Source organism: Lissotriton vulgaris, chromosome 3_1 (assembly GCF_964263255.1).
Source record: "Lissotriton vulgaris chromosome 3_1, aLisVul1.2, whole genome shotgun sequence".
Taxonomy (NCBI): domain Eukaryota; kingdom Metazoa; phylum Chordata; class Amphibia; order Caudata; family Salamandridae; genus Lissotriton; species Lissotriton vulgaris.
Window position 1 is genome coordinate 1,649,179,926 of NC_141689.1, and position 17,269 is coordinate 1,649,197,194.

A 17,269-nucleotide genomic window follows, 5' to 3' on the forward strand; every position below is an offset into this window, starting at 1 on the left:
TCATCTCAGCACTGTGAAAGCACAGACCTGACAGGCACACCGCATGAAAGGGACCAGTGGCAGACAAATCAGAGCTACAGGAGCGAATCACCCACAGTGCAGAATACGCACATAAGTATAAGTGCACCGGGGGCGTGGCTTGAGCGCCGAGGGAAATGGCGGCGTGAGCCCGGAGCTCCGCGCCTCTTCCCCACAGGAATCCTGACTGAAGGGCCGGAGAGCCCGTGTGTGCCCGGGCGCCGATTGGGAGTCCGGCGGTGACTGCTCGGACGAGATCTGGGCTGCCGGCGGCATCGCAGAGCCAAGAACGACCGCCGATCGCGGCGGCCCCTGGAGCGGAGGGGAGAACGGCGCCGAGCAAGATGGCTGCCACGGCGGAGCCCTGAAAGGCGGTGGGCTGCCAGAGGAACACACTGCCGGCACACATAGGGGAGGCGCGATCGCCGGCAGCGACGGACCCCACACGGCGAGGATTGATCCTTAGAGCCCGGCTGCGGTGTGCGGCGATATCGGGAGTGGGCGGTGACGGCCGCCCGGGTCCTCTCCTGCGGGCGAGGCTTCCTGGCGAACTCCTTGCCGAGAGGACGAGAACCGGAGCTCCAACCCAGCCCCAGGAACCGGCCGACCCAACAGGTGAGCGGGGGCCGCCCTGAGAGGGGGTCCGCGGGAGACGGTGCACGGAGCTGTGCATCCTGGGCCCCCCCTCCCCCCCTCGCCCCCACAGCAGTGACCCGTGCAGCATATGGGGGCATAAAGAAGGATCCCGAGGGACAGTGAAGGGACTTTGGCGGCGTCCAGCCTACCACGCCACCCCAGGGGGGAGTGAACGATACCCCACAGCACCCGGGGGTCGAACAGCACGACGGACGCTTACTCTGGGGCGCAGTGGTCGAGCAGCGAGACCCCGTAGCGCACAGGGGCGGACCACGTGGCCGAGGCCCGGGGACAGCAGGTAGGCGAGGAAAGCAAGAGCGGCGAGGCCGGCCACGATGGGGAAGCAGAGGGCCAAGGTGGAGGAGGCGGCAACGTCGGAAGTAGTGGAAGGGGGCCCCGCTGAGCAGACAGACCTGCAGCGATTGCAGGACCGGATACTGGACGCCATAACGGCCACTAGAGATGCGCTCCACAACGACATAGCGCAGGTGGCGTCGGGGCTGGGCCTACTCCGGGCGGACCACGACAAACTAAAAGACAGGGTCAAGGAGGCTGAAGTGGTGCTCGATGTCATGGCGCCGGCTCACAAGGCGATGGAGAGTAAGCTGACGGAGGCCCTGGACCGCATAAGCACCCTGGAAAGGCGAGCGGAGGACGCGGAAAATAGAAGCCGACGCAGCAACGTGCGGATCGTAGGTGTGCCGGAGACGGAGGGGACGGGGGACATGATTGCCTACATGGAGGAATGGCTGAAATCGGTGGTGGCGCCGGAAGGGCTTTCGCCATTCTTCACTCTGGAGCGGGCCCACAGGGTCCCCTCAGGACCGCCCAAGCCCGGGCTCCCACCCAGACCGATCATAGCCAAGTTGCTACACCACAAGGACAGAGATCTGCTCCTGCGGAAGGCTCGTGAGGATGGCCCTTTCCAGATTGCGAACAGTAGAGTCACACTTTTTCCGGACTTCACCTTCGAAACGCAGAAACAACGAGTCTCCTTCCTCACGATCAAGAGGGAACTGCGGAATGAAGGGATTGCCTACTCCTTGCTCTTCCCAGCCAGGCTAAGAGTGGTAGTGGACGACAAGGCGATCTTCTTTGCGACTTCAGCGGAAGCCTGGGACTGGTGGGAGACATACAAGGCCGGGACTGACGGCGCCAGGATGAGAGAAGAGCGAGAAAAAGAGCGGGAACGCTCGCCCAAACGGCTGCGGAAATCGAAGAGACTATGGAAACGAGGGCGAGGGAAGCTAGGCCCATCGGCCTCTCAGACTGAAGGGGAACGGCAGGCGGCGCTGCTGGAGGTGGAGAAGCTAGGTCGAGCAGAAGGTCCCGGATCTAGGGGGGCCACGGACTCGGACACTCATGTATCGGCCTCTGGCTCGAAGTCGGACCTCTCGGGGATTCACCGCACGGAAGGGCCGCTGGTGACGCCGCAGACGGCGGACGAGATCCTCAATATATGAACTACTGTCGATGCAGAGTGGGTAATGTTTGAGGAGCTGTGAGGGGGGACCATTGCCTATGCACATAGTGGGGGCCGGGGCACGCGGCGGGGCTCAGGGCAGAGGGGCCATGAGGAACTGGGGAGGGAGTGTGGAGATGGGCGACGCGGCCTCCCTCTGGACAAGGCCGTGCTCCGTAGGCCCTTAAGGCACCCACAGCTACGGCTGTGTAGTTGAGACCTGGGTCATCAGGTACGGGAGTTTGGATGGGAACTGGTATTTCGATATTGGGGCCTGTTCTGGGGGAGGGGGAGTTCCACAGTTGGGGATTGTTTGCTTTTTTTGAAGTTGTTGACCCTGGGTGTACCATGGGTAGGGCTGTTGGGGAGTTTTGTTTTTTTCAGGGGGGGCACCATCACCGCAGACGGGCTGGACCTGGAGGGAGTGTTTCGACCGGATTGCTGGGATAATGGCTAATGTAAATGGATTGACCTGTATTACCTGGAATGTCCGGGGCCTACACACTATGCAGCGCAGACACAAAATACATGCCTATCTAGTACGGAGGGGAGTACACATCGCAATGCTGCAGGAGACGCATCTCACACGGCAGGAGGGGGAGGCGCTACAGAGGAGATGGCGGGGACAGGTTTATCACACCAGCTATTCGGCCTATGCGCGAGGAGTGCTCATATGGGTTAGGGCAGGCACGCCTTTCCAACTCACACGCCAATGGGTTGACCAGGAAGGGAGGTATGTGGTGGTGGAGGGGAAGCTTGAAGGTAGAGATATAGTATTAGCTAGCATTTATGCCCCAAACACGGACCAATTGGCTTTCCTCGCGACACTGACAGGGACGCTGGCTCACTCCCTTGCAGGCCCCGTCCTGCTAGGGGGTGACTTTAACTCCATTGCCGACCCCTTGCTGGACAGGTCTCACCCCCCCCTTCGTGACTCCCCGGTTTACAGGCTCTCTAGAGGTAGGAGGGACTGGCAGGAGAGCTGGGAACTTATAGACGTCTGGAGAGGGCAACACCCGACTGACCGGGATTATTCATTTTTCTCCGGGCTCCATGACTTGCATGTCCGTTTGGACACCATACTTTGCTCCCGGGAGGTGCTACCATGCGTCACTGGCTCAGAGTACCGATCGAGAACAATCTCAGACCATAATCCGCTCCTGATCCGGCTGGCGTGGGTGGCGGAGAAGCCCAGGGTTCCGCTCTGGAAACTGCGGCCTGAGACTCTGGAGGACCCCCTTTTCGGGGAGGCCCTAGTGGAAGGAGTGGCCTTGTATTTCACAGAGAATGAAGGGACGGCGACCTCGAGGGCGACGGAATGGGACGCCTTCAAGGTAGTGGTAAGGGGTATCTGTATCAGGGATTATGTAGGCGTGCGGAAGGTACTGCTGGGCGATTTGGCTACGGCGGATGCTAGACTGAGGGAGGCGGAAAGGAGGCGGCCCGGACGCCCAGAACTCCAGGAGTCTCTCTGTTTGGCCAGGGAGACGGTAGCCGTTGAAGTGGAGAGGCTCCGAGCCTTTGACTACAAGCGCTATGTGCTGCGCTCCCATGTTGACGGCGATAAGGCGGGCACCCTCCTAGCGTGGCTCTCGAACCCCGCCAGACGATGCGCTCCCGTACTCCAACTGCGGGATATGACGGGCGTGATACAACAAACTCAGCTGGGCATAGTCAACGGCTTCCAGAAATATTACGAGGGCCTGTACAAGAGTGCCCCGGGAGACAGGACGGGACTGGTGGAACCCTTCCTGGCTGATCTGCCCCTACACCGGATAGAGGCTGAGCAAGCGAAGGACTTGGGGTCGGACATTGGCGTGGGGGAGATACGATCGCATGGCGAGGAACAAATCGCCGGGGATAGACGGACTCCCCATAGAGTTCTATAACAAATATCTGGACATACTGGCGCCGCGACTCCTGACTGTCTATAAGGAGGCCAAGGTGACGGGACGGCTACCGCAGTCGATGAGGGAGGCATTAGTGGTCCCACTGCTGAAGCCCGGCAGGGAGAGTGGTGACCCTGCGTCCTATAGACCGCTCTCTATGCTCACCGTAGACTATAAAATCCTGAGTTCCATACTAGCGGCGAGGCTCCTGCCTCACATGGCGGGGTTTGTACACGACGACCAGAACGGCTTTATACCGAAACGCAACACCACAATCAATATCAGAAGGCTTATCCGTCTCATGGACGGGCTGAACGAAGGGGCAGGGACGGAACTGGTCCTTTCGGTCGATATTGAAAAGGCCTTCGACAGCCTCGAGTGGGACTACCCCTATGCTGTCATGGAGCGCTTTGGTCTGGGTGCTGGTTATATTCACTGGACGAAGGTCCTCTACGCGGAAGCGATTGCGAGGGTAAGGGTGGGACCGGCGGTGTCCCTCCGATACCCGGTGGAGCGGGGCACTCGTCAGGGCTGCTCCCTATCACCGCTTCTCTTTGCACTGGCTATTGAGCCGCTGGCGGCTGCGGCCCGAACGGGGCGGCACACCCGCGGAGTGCGGGCCCGTGACGGACAGCATTACATATCGCTGTGTGCCGATGATTTACTACTGTTCCTCTGCGACGGGGGTGAGGACTTACGGAGAGCGGAAGCTCTACTGGAGAGCTTCGGAGAGATGTCGGGCCTGCGGGTTAACTGGCCCAAGACAAGTTAGTTCCTACTACTGGAGGGCACTGCCCAGCCACAACACCAGTCGGAGGCGACCTGGAACCCTACCTGCATGAAATACCTGGGGGTCCATATCTACCATAAGCCGGAGGACTTGCTTGAGGGCAACCTGGGACGATGCGTACGTGGACTGAAGGGCAGTATGTCCTTCTGGTCCACATTACCACTATCAGTAGCGGGTCGGATTTCCCTACTAAAGATGGTTGCCCTACCGAGATTACTGTATTATTTCCGGACGCTCCCAATCTGGATACCTGGCTCCTTCTTTAAGCTCCTTAAATCTAAAATCACAACGTTCATTTGGGGAGCGGGACGGTGCAGAGTAGCGCTGGCCACGCTCTCTCGCCCGAAAGATGAGGGGGGTTTGGCAGTGCCAGACTTTGAGCTCTATTACCTAGCAGCCCAACTGCAAGTCTTCACGCAGGAGGTAGCGAGGGTATTTCGGGGCCCAGAGGACGAAAGCTCGCGGGGGACGCCCAGACACGTCCTGGCGTATATAACCCTCCAACAACGGCTGGACAGTCGGGATTTGTCGCTGGAGCAGCGCACGTACCGTCAATGCTGGAACCGGACCCAGAAGAGAGCGGGTACCCAGCGCCCATACGCGCCTGAGATACCACTGGGCATGCTAACGGCCTTACCGCTTGGCGGCGACTGGTCGCAACTACAGGAGTAGGAGGAAGCGGGGATACAGGTGGTTGGGGACCTCTTTGAAAATGGCGCACTGCTCCCGTTCCAGGAGTTAATAGAACGCTCCGGTATCCCGAGAGGGGGATTTCTGCTGCATGCAGCAGTAACCAGGGCGATGCACGCCCGCTGGGGCACGGGACTTGAGGAACCCGGGACGGCAGCGGCGTGCCAGTACACCATGATGGCGGCGGGCACGATTAAGGCGGTTACGTGCCTATATGATCGGATGATTAGGGAGAATATCCCTCCTCTCACATCCCTAAAAACCAAATGGGAGGCGGATCTGAATAGGGACATACCGGACACGACGTGGGCACAACTTGTCCGTAGGGCCCGCAACAGCACGAGAAACACCAGGTTCCAGCTGATCCACTACTATGTGTTACATAGGGCGTACATGACCCCAGGTAGAATCAGGCAGTATTTTGGCGATGATACGGCAGCCTGCCCCCGGTGCCCGGAGGAGGGGGCTGAGTTAGTGCACATGCTGTGGGCATGCCCGGCCCTACGGGATTATTGGCAGGAAGTAGGGGAGGTGCTGAATGAGGTGACTGAAAGATCTATAGAGTACGGACCGGCGGAATGTCTTTTGCACTGGTTTCCCCATACCCCCAAAAATAAGCTCACGAGTAAGTTTATCGACATGGGACTGATGGTGGCTAAGAGGGAGATCACCAAGAACTGGAAGGCGAGGATGGGGCCTACTCCACGGAGATGGCGGCAGGAGTTTCTAAAATGGGCTACGGCTGACAGCACACATAGATACCAACTTGCGCGCAGGACCCCTAGCCAGATAGCAGCTGACACTGCGACCGCATGGGAAGTAATGGTGCAGGCACTCAGGGATAGCGAAGCTGACGCAGAGGAGGAGACTCCCGGGGTAGAGGGGACGGAGGAGGCGAGTTGAGGCCCTAGGAGCAGCAGGAATATAGGGAGACTGAAGCCAGCAACCCAGGGATGGTAACAGCGTGGCCTTAGGCGGGTGGTGGTGTGCGGGATGGGATGGGGGGGGAGTTTTTGGGTTGGCGCAGGGAAGGGGAGTTGGGGATTAGCGCGTAGTTTAGTAGGGCCATAAAAGTAGTCATACACTTAATCCGGACACTAACCACTCCTCTGTACTGAACGTCAGGCATGGATGAGCAGAGGCTTCAACGCCGCCCAACCCCCGGGTTGTGGGCTGGACGGCTGTGTACTGATTGACGAGGTGTATAATATGTCTGCTAAAACTTATGATGCTACTTATATGTGTGTATTGACCTGTACAGGTATGACTACAATAAAAATTATTTAAAAAAAAAAAAATAAGTATAAGTGCACCTCGACATTGACAACTTCCTGGTACAAACAGCAACACCTCCACAACAGAACACAAGACACAACTGGTGCCGCAAATGTGCACAACATGGCAAATCACATCTGGCACAGCAGGAAACTGTGACATGACATTGTACTGATGGATAAAAAAATAGATTTCCCATACATGAGGAGTGTCGGACTTATATTATTTTAGCATGACACAGCTATATGTATCCCGTTGCTTGACATATATATATATATATTACCTACTGGCGATAGCCAGTAGGTATATATAGTTAGGATTTTTTCTCTATGGAACTTTTGAAAATTCTATGTCTAATAACTTTGGCGTTTGTGGATGGAATTGGCTGAAATTTTCAGGAAAATGGCACATTTTGTTTCTGAGCAGCTCCTGAAAATTTGGGGGGGGGGTCATCAAGGGGGGGCCGAGAAAAAAGGGGGGTCCCAAAACGTGTTTTTCCCATTCATTTTTCCATAGGGCGGTTGGCCTCACTTTTAGCTCGAACGGCTGAATGGATTTGCACGAAACTTGGCAAAATTGTAGGGACTGTTAGCCCGATGTGCCTTTGCTAGGTCTCAATATATGTGCTTCAGTGGATTTTGAGAAATTAACGTTTAAAACAAGATATATATCTGTAACAGCGCTCCGGGCAGCGCTCCGGTTCGCGTACTTTTCGCGTAACGGAACTTTGCGATGGGAAGCTGATTGGCTCTCCGGTGTCTGTCAACATTCTAAACAGTCCGGAGCGGCCGCCATCTTGTCTCTCGGTAGGATCGAGAGACAAGAGGAGGCCAAAACAAAGGGGGAAATGAAGGAAAGGGGCCAAGGTAGACCCCTTCTGACCCCCTAGGATTGATGAGGGGGATATTATAGAGCCACGCGGGGCCCAAAAAAAAAAAAAAAATTCAGATTTTTTCGCCGTAGAGACGCGTCTTGGTACGCGAACCGGGCAGCTAACCGGGAAGCTAACCGGCAGTGTAACGGGAGTCTGAGGAGTAGCTGATTGGCTGTCAACATTGTAAACAGTCCGGAGCGGCCGCCATCTTGTCTCTCGGTAGGATCGAGAGACAGGAGGAGGCCAAAACAAAGGGGGAAATGAAGGAAAGAGGGCAAGGTAGACCCCTTCTGACCCCCTAGGATTGATGAGGGGGATATTATAAAGCCACACGGGGCCAAATATTTTTTTTAAAAAAAATACGTTTTTTTCGCCGTAGAGACGCGTCTTGGTACGCGAACCGGGCAGCTAACCGGGCAGCTAACCGGGAAGCTAACCGGCAGTGTAACGGGAGTCTGAGGAGTAGCTGATTGGCTGTCAACATTGTAAACAGTCCGGAGCGGCCACCATCTTGTCTCTCGGTAGGATCGAGAGACAAGAGGAGGCCAAAACAAAGGGGGAAATGAAGGAAAGAGGGCAAGGTAGACCCCTTCTGAACCCCTAGGATTGATGAGGGGGATATTATAAAGCCACACGGGGCCAAAAAAAATTTTTTTTAAAAAAACGATTTTTTCGCCGTAGAGACGCGTCTTGGTACGCGAACCGGGCAGCTAACCGGGCAGCTAACCGGGAAGCTAACCGGCAGTGTAACGGGAGTCTGAGGAGAAGCTGATTGGCTGTTAACATTGTAAACAGTCTGGAGCAGCCGCCATCTTGTCTCTCTGTGGGATCGAGAGACAAGAGGTGGAAAAAAAAAAAGGTGTAAATGAATGAAAGGGGTAAGGCAGACCCCTCCTGAACCCCTAGGATTGATGAGGGGGCTATTAAAGTTCCCTGCGGGGCAAAAGAAAAAAAAATTGCGATTTTTCGCGGTAAAGGTGCTTCCTGGTACGTTAACCGGGCAGCTAGCCGGCAGCGTAACGGGAGTCCGACATATTGTGTGTTTTTGAACGTTTGTGATATGTGCACGTGTGGATTTTGTCTAATTAAGGTTAAAAAAATATATATATATCTTTAAGCGTGTTCTGGCGCGCTTACGTTTTGGGTTTGGTTTGCGCTGCAGAGACGATACGTCACGGTTATGCGATGCATCATGAGGCGTCTCACGGGCTACGTGATACGTCACTTAATAAAGAATATATTTTACAGCTATAGATATTAGCTTTTAAAAAACCAATGAAATTCACAGAAAAAACCATAGGTTATAGACCATATATAGTTAGGAATTTGCATTTACAAAACCTTGAAAATTCACTGAAAAAACCATAGGTTATAGACCATATATAGTTAGGGATTAGCATTTACAAAACCTTATTTTATTTGCACAAAACCATTGAAATTCCATATATAGTTAGTTGCACTAACTATATATCGCGGACCCGCAATCCACTGCTAATGATGTCACATATTACATCATTCATGACATGGTCAGTGACATCACTGATGACATCACTGATGACATCTCAAATGACATCACTGATGACATCACTGATGACAACACCCAGTGACTGTATGTTTCTGTAAAGTTAAAATATGTCTTACATATTGAAGAAGGAGTAGATGTATAAGTGTCTGGATGAAGGATTTAGTAGGTGCATGACTGACTGTATGAGAGAATGATTAAATGTGTCTCACTGAGTGCATGGGTTAGTGATTAAAGTGTCTTAATTTGGCAATCATTATATATGTTGTTCTGTAAAGTGCTGCATGTTTAAATCAGTAGCTATATCAGTAACTATATGGGTTATTGAATGGTTGCCCAAGTATTTGTATGGGAGACTGAGTATGTGTGTGGGTGGCTGGGAGGTGTATAACTCTGTGCATAGATGTGTGAGCAGTTGATTCCCTAGGTGTATGGGTTCAAAAGTGCATGTAGAAACAGCTGTATGGACAGTTGACTGTGTGCATGAGTGTATTGGTGAGTGAATGGATATCTCAGTGCTACATGTAAAAGTAAGTACATATGTAAAACACAGTCCATGTGAGAGTTGACATATATAAATAACTGAACATAAGAGCCAGTGAATGTGAGAGTGGCTGTATGAATCATTGTGAACTTGTATCACGGATTGTATAAGAGAGTAAATATGTGTTAGTATATGTTTGAATAAGTAGGGTGTGTATAACTGTATAGTTGAGGAAATGGAGATGTGATTAATTCTTTGCATGACTGACTAGGTGTGTGAGTAACTCCATGGATGTGTGACAGTCTGTGAGTGCCTGTTTACACTGAGTGTATCTAAGGTTATATTAGAGTCTGAAGATGTATTATCACATAAATGATATCATCAGTGATGTAATCAGTAATGTCAAATGAGATGTCAGTGATGTCATCAGTGATGTCATCAGTGATGTCACTGACCATGTCATGAATGATGTAATATGTGACATCATTAGCAGTGGATTGCGGGTCCGCGATATATAGTTAGTGCAACTAACTATATATGGAATTTCAATGGTTTTGTGCAAATAAAATAAGGTTTTGTAAATGCTAATCCCTAACTATATATGGTCTATAACCTATGGTTTTTTCAGTGAATTTTCAAGGTTTTGTAAATGCAAATTCCTAACTATATATGGTCTATAACCTATGGTTTTTTCTGTGAATATATATATATATATATATATATATATATATATATATATATATATATATATATATATATATATATATATATATATATATATATATATATATATATATATATATATATATATATATATATATATATATATATATGCCTCTGCAGGAAGGACAGCATTTATTTACTCCTTGCGTATCCACTGTTAATAGAGTAGGCCAAAAAACCATACAGACCCCATCTTTTGAACTTTTGCTCGAACAGGGGCTGAGAACACGTGTTACTCTCTGGTGATTGTCAAGCCCCAGTTCGTTTTGAGTTACTGGGAGCAGCTGAACGTAGGCTGTTCACTCGACTGTCCTGAGACCCAAGGTCGCATCTGGCTTTGGGTGCGATAAGCGCATTCCTTGAGGCGGCGTGCCTACACTCCCAGGCACCAGGAAAAAAGGGAGTCACCCCTCCTGACCTTCCCAGTAATAAATAGTTAAGCTTTGAAACTAATCATGTGTGCCATATATGGTCCTTCCTTGGAGATCGAGGGCCAACTGGAGTTTTTTCCTTCTACAGTGATTATATGTGTTGAACTGAAAAGTATGTAATCTTGTGTTTGAATACAAGCCAACAGTCTTCTCTGCACACCTGATGGATGAGGGTTGGAGAGGGTCCTCTATAGAGTATTTTGCTTAATAAATGATTGACATTTCTTCACTGCAAACTGACTGATTATTTGGTAATGGTATTAGGGCTATTTGTAGGTATAGCCCTTTATGTTTTTTTTATATTGTACAACCTGTAACCTGCAAATATGTTTTCTTCACACATGCTGTGCTTTTGGACATTTTGTACTGTCCCATGATTGCCAGGGATGGCCACAATGTCACGTGCTCATGAGAAGTAATTGTCAATGATGGTGTTCCTACAGATCATTCCTGCCGCAGCTGCAGTGGGATGTGGGCCACTTGCTCCATCATCCCCATCATCGGCCAGTACTTCTGTAACTGGGATCCATGGGGCATTGGTGTGTACACAGATGTTGTGCAACACCCAACCTGCAATGATCATCTTTCACAAGATGTCTGGGCCGTACAGACGCTTTCCACCTGTGCCGTCCAGGCACCTGAAACCTCACTTCAACACGCCAAATGTGCATTCAACAATGGCCCTGGTGCGCATGTGGGCCATATTGTACTGCCTCTGGGCGGGTGTGTTCGGTTCTTGGAGGGGTGTTATCATCCAAGAGCAGAGTGCATATCCTTGATCACCTGTGACAGTGCAGGGAGAAAATAATCAAAACTTGGTTTGGCAGGATGTGATATCAGGCCCTCTAATCTAGTGACACCTGTCCTGGTGGTGTGTGGGGTGACTGTAAGCCAGCCCTCAGGAAGTGGCTGGTGCTGGCAACAACTCCAACAGTCATCAGGCACTTAGAAATGCAATGTCAGAACAACAAGGGACGATGACTTGAGTCACACAGGGTTAGGTGCTCTGGATGCACAGCGGCTGACATGGACCCACTGCCATGGGACACTGACCAGCGGGAGTCTGGGGTAGGGTCATGAGGGCAGAGCAGGGTCTTGTATGTTTCATAGGTGCCTTCCGGGGAGTGTGTTGGGAGAGAATGGGAGGTCTACCCCTAGAGCATGCTGCAGAGGGCACATGCCAGCTGTGTCTGGCAACATGGCGGATATGAATGCCACCGACTCATGCCTGACACCAAGTCCGTACCTGCTCATTGCTGATGACAGCCCCCAGGCCACAGGCTCAGACGCCAATGTTGTTACGCTGGCGGCTGAAGGTCACTCACGGCGCACCGGGTTAGTGGCACAACATGTCGCCTGCTTGCATTAAACAGGGATAGTTGCACCACGTGTCGCCGGCTTGCGTTGAACAGGGTTAGTGGCACCACATGTAGCAGGCTTGCATTGAACAGGGTTAGTGGCACCATGTGTTGCAGGCTTGCATTGAACAGGGTTAATGGCACCATGTGTCTCACTGATTGAATGGTCTCTGGTGCTGTGGCCGCTTCCACGGACTTGGGGTCACTGCCATTCAGGACTCAGGACACAGTTCCACATACAAGACCTACTGTGACGAAGAGGACGCCAGTGGAGTATGTCAATGAGAATGGAGTAATGTGGGCCAGCGTCGTGGGGACCAGCGATGGTCTGTGGATGCTGTAGGGGTCACGGGACAGGGGCCTGGAGCTTGCACCAGCACGTGGTGGATCCTCTTTGACACACGATGGTGTCAGCAGGTGAGCAGTGCAGCCTTGGCGTGCTGGGGTGGGCAGGCCTGGTCTGAGTGTCAGGGTCCTGGGGTGCAGCAGGTGCACATGGTCACAGGCCCTGCTGCTCACGGCGTTGGCCTCATTTCGGACTGCGAGGCGCTGCCCTGTCAGTGACGTTAATTTAATTCAGACACTCTGTTCATCACCACCCCCATTTCTGAATCGTTTTGGCCACTATAGGTGTGGCAGGGTATACTCAGACATGAGTCCCTTTCTCACTGCACCATCAGGATTCAAGCAAGCCGGGCCGAAGACGGCTGAAATGCCAGAAACCGGTCCCCGGTAGCTTGTCTCCTTTCTGGTGAAGAATTGGCTTGGTAGTTTAGTCTGCCCTGTTCCCATGATGCGCTGGGCCAGGGACAGACTGATTTGCATATTGCCAGGTTCTGAACTGGGATGGTGCAGTGAGATAAATAACGGTGATGGATCAAGCCCTGATCTTTGGACTGGGTAAGAGTGGTCTGCTTAATTCAGACACTCTGTTCATCACCACCCCCATTTCTGAATCTGTCAGTGACGTTGGCATTTCTGGGAGAGAACCATGCTCTGCACCATGGGGTTGTTGAACCCACCCCTGCCCAGCCCTGGTGTACTCAGAGCCAACCCACTATGCTTACACACACTGGGGGATGCAGCAAGCGACATTTCCGCTATCTGAGCCACACGACCTGGGGTGATATGGTTGCGTCCACTTTTCACTACTCTCCAGTCACCAGCAGATGTGATCTGCCTGGACATATCTATGGCTTGCATACCCATGTCTGTCCTGCACATCCTCACTTCACTTGTCGTTGTGTACATTCCCATTTATGGGACACTTGCATCCTTCAATCAATCAATCAATCAATCAATCAATCAATAAATCAGGACATTTATTAAGCGCGCTACATAGACGTCTGAAGGCCAGGAGATCTTGGGTTTGCCGTAGGGGGGGTGTTCCAGGTCTTGGCGGCGAGAAGGGACTGAGAAGGATCTGCCATCAGCGGTTTTTCTTTGGATGGGCGGCATTCTGGCGATGGTGAGGTCGGCGGAACGGAGCTTGCGGGTAGGGGCGTAGAAGCTGAGTCGTTTGTTGAGGTATGCTGGGCCGGCGTTATGGCTGTATTCTGCATCTACACACATTCAGCTGTTGTGTGGCTGTGGTACCATGATATTGATGTATTGTGTGAAGGGTTAGCGCCCAGGATCACCATGGAGCAGTGTTGTTGTGTTTTGTCCGTCCATCACCACCCCCTTTTGTACCGCTTTTGGCCTCCATAAGTGTGGCAGGGTATGCTCAGACGTGAGTCCCTTGCTCACTTTGCCACTTGATTCAAGCAAGCCGGGCTGAAGACGGCTGGAATGCCAGAAACCGGTCCTCAGTAGCTTGTTTCCAGTCCAGGGAAAACATGGCTTGGCAGTTCGGGCTGGACTGTTCCCATGAGGCACAGGGTCAGACTGATTTGCATATAGCCATGTCTGAACTGGGGTGGCGGAGTGGGCTAAAGAACGGTGATGGATTAAACCCAGATCTCTTGACTGGGTGTGAGTGTTTGATTGATTCAAATGTTCCGTCCATCACCACCCCCTTTTGTACCGCTTTTGGCCGCCATAAGTGTGGCAGGGTATTCTCAGACATGAGTCCCTTGCTCACTTTGCCACGGGATTCAAGCAAGCCGGGCTGAAGATGGCTGGAATGCCAGAAACCGGTCCTCGGTAGCTTGTTTCTGGTCCAGGGAAGACATGGCTTGGCAGTTCGGGCTGAACTGTTCCCATGAGGCACAGGGTCAGACTGATTTGCATATAGCCATGTCTGAACTGGGGTGGCAGAGTGGGCTAAAGAACGGTGATGGATTAAACCCAGATCTTTTGACTGGGTGTGAGTGTTTGATTGATTCAAATGCTCCGTCCATCACCACCCCCTTTGGTACCGCTTTTGGCCACCATAAGTGTGGCAGGGTATGCTCAGACATGAGTCCCTTGCTCACTTTGTCACTGGATTCAAGCAAGCCGGGCTGAAGACAGCTGGAATGCCAGAAACCGGTCCTCAGTAGCTTGTTTCCGGTCCAGGGAAGACATGGCTTAGAACTTTGGGCTGGACTGTTCCCATGAGGCACAGGGTCAGACTGATTTGCATATAGCCATGTCTGAACTGGGGTGGCAGAGTGGGCTAAAGAACGATGATGGATTAAACCCAGATCTTTTGACTGGGTGTGAGTGTTTGATTGATTCAAATGCTCCGTCCATCACCAACCCCTTTTGTACCGCTTTTGGCCGCCATAAGTGTGGCAGGGTATGCTCAGACGTGAGTCCCTTGCTCACTTTGCCACTGGAATCAAGCAAGCCGGGCTGAAGACGGCTGGAATGCCAGAAACCGGTCCTTGGTAGCTTGTTTCCGGTCCAGGGAAGATATGGCTTGGCAGTTCGGACTGGACTGTTCCCATGAGGCACAGGGTCAGATTGATTTGCATATAGCCATGTCTGAACTGGGGTGGCAGAGTGGGCTAAAGAACGGTGATGGATTAAACCCCGATCTTTTGACTGGGTGTGAGTGTTTGATTGATTCAAATGTTCCGTCCATCACCACCACCTTTTGTACCGCTTTTGGCCGCTATAAGTGTGACAGTGTATTCTCAGACGTGAGTCCCTTGCTTACTTTGCCACTGGATTCAAGCAAGCCGGGCTGAAGATGGCTGGAATGCCAGAAACCGGTCCTCGGTAGCTTGTTTTCGGTCCAGGGAAGACATTGCTTGGCATTTCGGGCTGGACTGTTCCCATGAGGCACAGGGTCAGACTGATTTGCATATAGCCATGTCTGAACTGGGCTGGCAGAGTGGGCTAAAGAACGGTGATGGATTAAACCCAGATCGTTTGACTGGGCGTAAGTGTTTGATTGATTCAAATGCTCCATCCATCACCATCCCCTTTTGTACCACTTTTGGCCGCCATAAGTGTGGCAGGGTATGCGCAGAAGTGAGTCCCTTGCTCACTTTGCCACTGGATTCAAGCAAGCCGGGCTGAAGACGGCTGGAATGTCAGAAACCGGTCCTCGGTAGCTTGTTTCCGGTCCAGGGAAGACATTGCTTGGCATTTCGGGCTGGACTGTTCCCATGAGGCACAGGGTCAGACTGATTTGCATATAGCCATGTCTGAACTGGGGTGGCAGAGTGGGCTAAAGAACGGTGATGGATTAAACCCAGATCTTTTGACTGGTTGTGAGTGTTTGATTGATTCAAATGCTCCGTCCATCACCACCCCCTTTTGTACGGCTTTTGGCCGCCATAAGTGTGTCAGGGTATGCTCAGACGTGAGTCCTTGCTGACTTTGCCACTGGATTCAAGCATGCTGGGATCAAGATAGCTGGAATGCCAGAAACCGGTCCTCGGTAGCTTGTTTCCGGTCCAGGGAAGACATGGCTTGGCAGTTCGGGCTTGACTGTTCCCATGAGGCACAGGGTCAGACTGATTTGCATATAGAAATGTATGAACTGGGGTGGCAGAGTGGGGTAAAGAACGGTGATGGATTAAACCCAGATCTTTTGACTGGGTGTGAGTGTTTGATTGATTCAAATGCTCCGTCCATCACCACCCCCTTTTGTACCGTGTCTGGTAGGTGGGCATGTTGATTGACATGTTGTATGTGGTTTGGTCACGTGTGCATTCCCTCAGTTGTGCGATGTGTGGTGTGTTGATTTGGCACTTACCAACGAGCAGTCCAGTTCCATATGTGCCATCCTGGAAGTGCTGGTTGATGATGGACTGTCGGAAGATGTAGAAATTGTGCACACTGCCGGGGTAGTTTCCGACGACATTGGTGAACATTCCCCAGTGGTCCTCTATTGCCTGCACATTGATGGAATGAGTGTGCTTTCTGTTGCGGTAGTGGTGTTCAGTAACTGCAGGGAGCACAAGTGAGACATGTCTGCAGTCTATTGCCCCCAACACGGCCAGGAATTCAGCTATGGTGTAGAAGCCTTGCTTGATCGCCTGCTGTTCCTGTGCAGTGTGGGGGAAGTGAAGGTACTGGGTAATGAAGCTGAGGATGGCATCCAGGACAGGTGTGATGAACTTTGATAGGGCTGACTGTGAGACCCCTCCGACTCCTGTAGTTGTTGGTTGGGAGGCAAACAGGTGCAGCACAAGCAGCAGCTTTGTCTGCGGAGAGATGTTGGTTCTCCGCTGTGTCGGGACCGTCAACCTGTGTGCAATGTGGGTTATGATGCGGATGATGGTTGTCCTTTTGAGCCTGCTGTGGGCAATGACTTTCTCTGGCATTAGGTATGTGAGACTGGTGTGTTTTTGGTAGGTCTGTAGTCTTACTCTGCACTGCCTCTGTGGTGGTCCGGGGGGCGTGTCCGGCTCCTGGGGTGGTGGCGGTGGGTGTTGTGGTCCTGTTGGGGCTCTGAGCTGCATGATGAGTAGCTCCATGGCGTTGTTTGTTCTTTGGGTGTGGTTGTGTGCGGGGCTCTGTTGCCTACTGCAGGTAGTCATCTGGCTTTACACCTGCAGGAGGCTGCCATCGCGGCTTATCACAATGTTTTGACTCGCATCGCGGATCTGGCAGTTCATTTTGAAAGTGGTGTTGTGGGTTTTCGTGTGTCTTTGCATGGGAACGCCTACTCTGCATCTCATTAGCGTTAGTTGGTGGTTTCCACAGTGGAGATACATTTTGGGGCAGTTATCGCGGGA